The sequence below is a fragment of the Zalophus californianus genome, chromosome 10 (assembly GCF_009762305.2).
Source record: "Zalophus californianus isolate mZalCal1 chromosome 10, mZalCal1.pri.v2, whole genome shotgun sequence".
Lineage (NCBI taxonomy): Eukaryota > Metazoa > Chordata > Mammalia > Carnivora > Otariidae > Zalophus > Zalophus californianus.
In genome coordinates, this window is record NC_045604.1 from 8,543,850 (window position 1) to 8,553,000 (window position 9,151).

Genomic DNA, 9,151 nt, shown 5'->3' on the forward strand with positions numbered 1-9,151 from the left:
TCATTGAATATGTATTGGAATATATTGTAAGGCAGACACTTTGCTAGATGCTAAAGATAATAGAGATTAGAGTCTAGTAGCATGACAAGTGGCCCAGAGATTCTAGTGAATCTAGGCTTGAATTAATCTCTCCAGGTAGCTACAGATATCTGAGGCATTTCCAAATTGTGGCTCAAAACTCATGAAACCTGAAAGGGTTCAAGGTGCCCACCATTTGGAACTTTAAAAATATACAGTTCATGGGGTGCCTGGGTGGCTCAGTTGGCTAAGGGTCTGACTTCTGCTCAGGTCATGATCTCGGGCATCCTGGGATTGATCCCCATGTCAGGGAGTCTGCTTCTCCATCTCCCTCTGCCCCCCTCCTTCTCTCTCTCTCTCTCTCTTCTCTCAGATAAATAAATAAAATGTTTAAAAAAATGTTTTTAAAGTTTAAGAAACATGCAGTTCCTCAGCAAAAAGGGAACTGTGGGAGATCCTGCTAGTTATCGGTTCATAGGCATTCCCACCCCCCACCCCCCCAACACACACACACACTTTTTTTTCTGGCTAAGAGAACCCTGACTTTGTGGTCAAATGTACCGGGAGATGGGACATAATTTCCTTAGCCAATGTGACAATTGTGTTTCAGACCTTTAGGGCCTCCCCTGCTATCACATGACCAGTTTTGGCCAATACTATTGAGTGAAGCCCATTGCGGGAGTTTCTGGGAAAGTTATTATCTTACTGATAAAGGAAGACAGGACTGCTGATTCCCCCTTTCCTTCTGCCTTAACATGGATGTAAGAACTGGAGTTCTAGCAGCTGTCTTGTTACTAAGATAATAACAGCCAAAATGCAAGGACGAGTTGAGCAGAAATACAAAAGGGTCTTGATGTCTAAGGACATCAGTGAGCATCTGACACAAAGGTAGCAACTGTTCTACTTTGGTTTTGTTGTTAGGTAAGTACTAAAATCTGTTTCTACCCACAGAACATTTCTGACACCCAGTGTGTGAGGACTTTTTTTTTCCCCCCTCACCAACCAAATCTCTGGGTGCCCTACAATTTAATTCAGTTCTGACACTATCTACCTGGAGTTAGTATCAGATCCCACAAGTGAAGGGTTCAGTCTCACAAGACTGTCTTCCCTCCACTTAGACACCAATTGCAGTCCCAGGCCTCCTGTACTTATGGCTGACCAGCTGTAAGTCAGGGATTCCCACAACCCTCTCCTCAGATTTGATAACTTGCCAGAATGGCTCACAGAACTCATGAAGACATTTTGCTTCACAAAGGATACAACTCAAGAACAACCAAATGGAAGAGATGTATAAGGCAAGCTACCGGGGGAAGGAGTGCTCAGAATTTCCATGCCCTCTCCAGGGCCACCACCCTCCCAGCACCAACGTGTGTTCACCTACCTGGAAGTTTTCTGAAGCCCATCTTTCAGGGTTTTAATGGAAGTTCCATTAGGTCGGCATGATTGATCATTGGTGACAAATCATTGGCCATTGCTGATTAGCTCAATTTCTAACCCCTCTCCCCATGTGTAGAGGTCAGGAGTGGGGCTGCAAGTTCCAACCCTCCAATAATGCTTGATCTTTCTGGCAACCAGCTCCCATCCTGAATCTATCTGGGGACCCAAAGCCACCAGTCATCTCATTAGCATACAAATAGACACTCATCACTCTGGAGATTCTGAAGGTCTTAGAAGATCTTTTGTCACAAACTAGGGGTTGTGGTGAGTGTATGGAGATCACCAAGACCAAATATTATAATCAAAGATATTATCATCACTCTATCAGTCAGGAAATGCAAGTGTTCCAAGATCTCTGTGCCAGGAAATTGAGCCAAAGATCAAATACATATTTTTTATTCTATCACAATATCACAGTAAAAAAGATTAAACCCCTATTTATTTAAGGCAGTCTTACTGGATTTTGTCTCACTTGCCTTCTAATTGAAACAGGGTCTGAATCTCTTGTTTTATTAAAGGGGAAATCCAAGCAAAGATAAATTAAGCAATGTAACAATGTAGCCAAATGTCAGCACACCTTCCTGAGGGTAGATGAGAACAGAATCAAAGAGGAATGTGCCAAACCTTAACATGAAGGAAGACTGGGCTGAAAAATTCCTTTGTGTCTCTTTGGTCCTTATATTTTCTCAGTGGTCCATTTGATATTTGACTATTATAGTTTCTTGAAGAAAAATGACGTTTCCTCATTGACAGAATCTCATCAAACTGTGTAGTTAGTAGGATCTTTCAATCATTCACTTTCCCCTTCTTGACTCTATCAATATATATTTATATCTCATTTTTTTACATATTAGTTTTTAAAACTTGCCTTGAGAATTTATTACCCATTTATTAAGGGTCGTAGGCATTATAGATTATCATTCGTAATAACCCTTCAAGGTTCTGCAAGGTTGATATCATAATATTTGTTTTATAGAAGAAGAAACTGAGGTTCAGGGATAGACTGCATTAAATTCTGCTCCCAAAAAGATTTGTTGAAGTCCTTACCCCCAGCACCTGTGAATGTGACTTTTTTGGGAGTAGAGTCTTTACATATAGAATCATGTTAAGATGAAGTCATACTCAGTTAGGGTGGACCCTAAATCCAATGTTTATTATCCTAAATCCAATGACTGAAAAGGGAGATTTAGAAACAGAGATCCACACCAAGTGAAGATGGTCATATGAAAAGGGAGGTAGAAATTGGGGTGACGTAGCCGTAAGTCAAGGAAGGCCAAGCATTGCCAGCAACCTCCAGAAACTACAGTGTCCAAGAAGGTTCTTCCCTGATCCTTCAGAAGGAGCACAGATGTGCTGACACCTTGATTTGGAATGTCTGCCCTCCAGAATTGAGAGAATAAATTTCTGCTGTTTTAAGCCACTTGGTTTGTGGTAATTCGTTAGCACAGCCCTAGGAAATTAATACAAGGGGTTAAATAATGTTCTCTATATCACACAACCGGAAAGTAGTGGGGCCCACCTGAAAACATGTCATTTAACTTGTGCAGTGGAGTGGATCAGTTTAACCCACATGTAGTAAGTTGAGCAGCTATAGAAAGGCTAAACTGCTCCGAATTCTTCATTTGTTCTACAAGTCTTTAAGTTCTGCTACACTCTTAAGAATACAAAGAAGAGCTTTCCTGGAGCTCACAACCTATTACGCAGTTCCTAAAAAGTAACATAAGATATCATTATTCCCTACTCTATTTGCCTTAATATCCCTAGAAAACTATTGTTTCCAGTTACAGCCCTTCTTTCTTTAGTCCTGATTTTCTTTCAGTGGTTTACAATGATCATTCCCATTTCTTGGCTTAAAATGCTTCTGTTCAGCGGCACCTGGGTGGTGTAGTCGGTTGGGCGTCCAACTCTTGGTTTCTGTTTGGGTCATGATCTCAGGGTCCTGGGATGGAGCCCTGCACCGGCTCCAGTCTCAGCAGGGAGTCTGCTGGAGATTCTCTCTCTCCCTTTCTGCCCCTCCCGCAACCCTCCCCCACAACTGTCACTCTTAAAAAAAAAAAAAAAATGCTTCTATTAAGAAGTTAGCCGTCAATCTTATTGTTGAAACTAATGTTTATATTTTCCCAGACTGCTCTTGAAATTGTTTCTTTTCATTGGTTTTTAGCAGTTATATCATCATGGTGTCTACATGTGGTTTTCTTTTAATTTCTCCCATTTGGAATGAATGTTTGGCTTGACATTTTTCATCGGCTTTGGAAAATTTCAGCCAACCTCTTTCCAAATACTACGTTTGACCAAATTTATCTCTCATCTCTTTCTAGGGCTCCAGTTATATGTATGTTAGGCCTTGTGACTGGGCTCCATTTATCTCATAGGAGCTTTCCCATGGTTTTCATCTTCTTTAGTCTGTGTGTTTCAATCTGTACCTGTTTTCCGAGCCTCTCTCTTGCTTCATAGTCCTCCCTTCAGCTGTGCCTTCTTTGCCTGTAAAGCGTCTGTAGTGCATTATTCACTTTCATTATTAGATTGTTTAATCTTAGGATTTTTCTGTTCAAAAATTACTAAAATTCTCCATATTTTTTCCTATTTTTTCTTGAACATAGGCATCACAGATATTTTTAAATCCGGGTGCATAAATCTTAATATCTGTATCTCCTGTGTGGATCTGATATGTGTCAATTGTTCTTCTTTTCTTTTTTTATGATTTTATTTATTTATTTGAGAGAGAGAGAGAGCACATGAGAGGGGGGAGGGTCAAGGGAGAAGCAGACTCCCTGTCGAGCAGGGAGCCCGATGCGGGACTCGATCCAGGGACTCCAAGATCATGACCCGAGCCGAAGGCAGTCACTTAACCAACTGAGCCACCCAGGCGCCCCTGTCAATTGTTCTTCTGAGGTTTTGTCCATTTAGCCTTGTTTATGGGAATGCCTATTAATTTTTTAATAATGATGAATGTTGCATGTAGAAAATTGTAGAGATAATTTGCGATTCAGATTAATGTTAAATACTTCCGGAGAGGATGTACTTTGAGAGGCAGATAGACAGGGTAGATCAATTTAAAATCCATCCTATAGGTGCGCTAAATAGAATCTGGATATTAGGCTTTGTGAGAGCTCTTCTATAAAACAGCTCTTTTTTGCTTCATCTCTATTCCTAATGCAGCACTGATGTATATACGGGAAACTCTCCTTCCTAGGGGCCCTGAACTATAATTTTTTTAGCACGATGACACTATTCAGTTTCTCAGCCTCTTGGCAGCTACTTAAAAATTAGCTGATGACTCAAAAGGAAAAAAAAGAGCTGAAAATGAGGCTTACCTTTCTGAATTTTCCTTGTCTCCCGGGTCATAAGACCTTCAGTCTTCACTCACTAATTTGCAAAATGCCTTCAAATAGGTTTCTCAGATGTAACCCTTTTTAGTTGTTATTGTCAGGGGTACTTGTCTGATGCAAACTAGTCTGCCGGAAGTGGAAATCCAGAACTGCTTGCTTTTTGTAATCCTGCAGAACTGAGCTTGACGGGTCTTGTTTCATAGTGAAAAGGAAAGACAAATTTCAGTTCTCTTGTTCACAAATAAGGCTCCATTATAGAGCACGAGCTTCTCCTTGTTTGCAGAGGATGATGGAGGTCCACCTTAGCCTGGGAGAGAGCTAGGTGGGGTATGTGCCTGTGCCTGTGTGCGCACGTGTGTGTGTGTGTTTTGGCTCTCATCTCTACTTCACTCCAGATTTGCCCAGACAGGAGGACTAGATCTAGGCAGAATGAGTGTTTTCGCTCTCCATTCTCTGCCCTATTTCATAAGTAACATCTTGCTCTCAGTTACCTCCTAATTTGAGGAACTGTCATATAAAACAATCCTTTACTCCCAACTAATGTCGATAGTTAATACTGATTTAAGAAAGATAGTTGCTACTAACTTATATATTTGATATTGACTTTACAAAATGGGATGCAATGAAGAGAAACATAAAATTTTCTATCATTTTATCATCATTACTTAGTCCATTAAACTATTTTATGTTGCCTTGAAATTTGTTGAAATCCAAAGTGCTAATTCAGGAATGTAAAGTTCATCGATTTCAAGGCATTTAGTTATGTAATTGAATTCTACAAAACTTTTGATTTTAAAATATTCTGATGGAGCAATTAAAAAAAGAGTCCTTTGCATAGAATTTTGGAGCTAGAAGGGATCTTGGGTGTCTCTACAGTCCAGCTCCTTTCTGAAACATGAATTATCCCTTTCCCAAGAATGATTGTCTGAAAATACGTCACTGTGTATATGATAACACAGATTTAACTTCATGTGAATTAGAAGAAATAAGCCAAAGAAAAGAAAAAAGTCTGTAATGGAAATGCTCTTCCTCCTTTCCTTTTTCTTAGATACATGGAGATGTTTCCACGTGCCAGCCATTCAGGCACTGACTCCCCTAAAGGCACTCACAGTCCACGGGTGGATACTCACCCATAACCAAAGACTTATGTGAATAGTACACAGGAAGCCCAAAAGAATTAATAATTAATTTTGTCTGGGGAAGTCAGAAAGGAATTTGAGCTGGGTTTAGCTGTCGAAGGGACAGAGAAAGATCCTTCTGGTTGAGCACCTACTGCTTTATAGATTTATGAAAGTTCAAGGCACACTTGGAAAGCAGAATTCAGTGCAGAGACAACAATAGGAAATGAGGCTGGAGACATAACATGGAGATAGATTTTGAAAGTCCTAATATGCCATGCAGAGGAATTTGAACACTATCCAAACACAAAGCTCCTAAATATTTTTTTTCAAAGCTCCTAAATATTTTAAAGCCAAGGAGAAACAGATACCTTTTGGCTTCTAGGAATACAACTTGGCCAGAATTTTAGATCGAAGACAAGACTAGGGACAACTGGTGACTGGGAAATTAATGCAGTTGTCCAGATGACAAAGATGACTTGAGCCACGATTTTATTTTTCATTTTTAAAGATTTATTTATTTATTTGAGAGAGGATGAGAGAGAGAGAGAGAGAGAGAGAGAGAGAGAGAGAGAGAGTGCATGTGCAGCAGGGAGGGGCAGAGGGAGAAGGAGAGAAAGTCCCAAGCAGACTCCCTGCTGAAAGCGGAGCCCAAGGTGGGGCTCAGTCCCAAACGCATGAGATCATGACCTGAGCTGAAACCAAGAGTCAGATGCCCAACCAACTGAGCCACTCAGGCACCCCCTGAGCAGCGATTTTAAATATCTATATACATCTGTCTCCCTCATCCAGTTACACTGAAGGGTCTGAGTTAACCAAATCCTCTAGAGGATTTGGTAGTCAAGTTGCCATAGGGCTAAAGAAGAAGAAAGCATGACTAAGGAGAATGGGTGGGTTGTGATACCCTTAGGTGAGAAAGAGACAAGGAGGAAGTGCAAGAGGAGAAGGATGAGTTCAACCCAGCTGCCAGGTGGCTTGTTGGTGTGACATTTGGAGGAAAGTTCTGGTATGGTGGATATCTACAGAATGGCTTACTTCCTCTCTCTTGAGATCTCCTTCCCTATCCACACAGCTAAGATTGTCCTTGCTTTTACATGATCCCCATACCTTGCTCACACCCAGTGCCCAACCAGAGTTGACGAGCCAAGGAGAAGCAACAGACTCTTGATGATATCTGTGTTTTGGTTTGGGGAGAAAATGGCTTCTCTATTTCTTCTCTAGTCATTTATACTGTTAACATCAGTTTACACTTTTGCGACCCATTTTAGTTGCTATATTGGTTAAGATAGCATTGGGTACATGTATCCGCAAACCAATTACAATGATTTCTGCAAATTATTTTACCACATTCAAAATGAAAACCAGAGGTAGGCAGTCAAAGACAAGTATGGTTTTCAAGGCAATCATTGAGGATCCAGGCCATTTCTAGTGTCCTCTTTCACCATCCATATCTTTCATTCTCATGATCTAAAGACAGCTCTTTACCTTTAACTATTATGTCTATGTCTCAGGCAATAAATAATAAAGGGAAGGGCAAAAGGCATGAGTATGCTAAGTCTGTCCATTTTTAGCACTAAAAAATAGCTTTCCCAGAAGTTCAACCCAAGACATGTTTTCTTGTACTGCATTGCCCAGAATTATGACACATAACCACGCCTAAATGCAAGGAAGCCTGGGAGATTAAGTTATCTAACCGGGTACATTGCTGTCAAAAAAAAAATTGTGATTTGTGAGTAAGGAAGAATGTATGTTGGGTGCATACAACTAGCTGGGCCTACCAGCCACATATTCCTTTTAAATATAAAAAGTAGAATTTTTTTTTATGGGTATAGTTTCTATTGATCTTTTTGATGTACAAACATACCAAGATGGAGGAAAAGAAGGCTGGGTGATGACCCTAAGGGAGGAGGGTCACCTGAGAATAAGAGTCTAACCTGTTTGGGGCGCCTGGCTGGTTCAGTTGGTGGAGCATGTGACTCTGGATCTTGTGAGTTCAAGCCCCACATTGGGTGTAGAGCTTACTTAAAAATAGTCTTTAAGAAAAAAAAGAGTGCAACCTGTTTTCTCCAGCAGCAAGTGCTTTTCTATTATCTTCCTTAATTCCCCACTCCAAATCCCTTTCTTTTTTTAAAAAGATTTTATTTATTTATTTGTCAGAGAGATAGTGAGGGAGAGCACAAGTGGGGAGGAGGGGGAGCAGCAGGCTCCCTGCTGAGCACGGAGCCCGATGCAGGGCTCGATCCCAGGACCCAAGATCGTGACCTGAGCTGAAGGCAAACACTTCACCAACTGAGCCACCCAGGGTTCCCTCCAACTCCCTTACATAGGAGAAAGAAGTGCTTAGGATTCTTAAGCTGAGACAGTGCTGATCTACAAAGGCTAAATTTCAGGAGAAGAGAGTGGTCTGCATCAGTATTACTGGGGCAATCAGAAGGTAGGCTAAGTTTTACCTACTGACTGACAAGAGAAGGAGTGAAGGACACTTAGGGTTAAGTAAGGACAATCAAGACGCCCCAGGTCAAGGATCCATTGTAATTCTTCACTTCAAAAACGTTCCCGATCCTTCACCTCTCCCTTTGCAATGTGACTTTGCAGCAAGACCATCAAGAGATGGTGCAGGCAGTGCCAATTTCCCAACCTCGAACCTGGGCTGGCCTTGGGATTTGCTATGGTTAATAGAATACTGTAGATGGGTGCTGGTTCCGAGCTCAGGCCTCAAGACATTGTGCACTTTCACTTTCTTTCTTGGAACGCTGTCTCTATCACATGAGCAAGTCTGAGCTAGACTGATGGATGACAAGAAATGCAAGACCTGGGGCACCTGGGTGGTTCAGTTGGTGAAGCGTCTGCCTTCAGCTCAGGTCATGATCCCAGAGTCCTGGGATCCAGCCCCAGGACAGGCTCCCCAGCAGGGAATCTGCTCCTCCCTCTCCCTCTGCCCCTCCCTCCCCACCCCCAGCTCATGCTCCCTCTCTCTGTCTCAAATAAATAAGTGAATAAAATCTTTTTAAAAAGAAGGAAAAAAAAGAAATGCAAGACCTGACCGCTATTGTCACCCCAGACCATACATAGCTAGGCAACTGTCAGATATTACAGTGAGGCCATCTTAGACCAGGTTGGTCCCAGCCAAACTCCTAGCTGTCTCAGTAAGTCCAGCCAAATTCGGCCAAGCATTATCCAGCCAATCTGTAAATTTGTGAGCAATAGGAATGGTTATGGTAAAAAAAAAAAAAAAAAAAATGGTTGTGA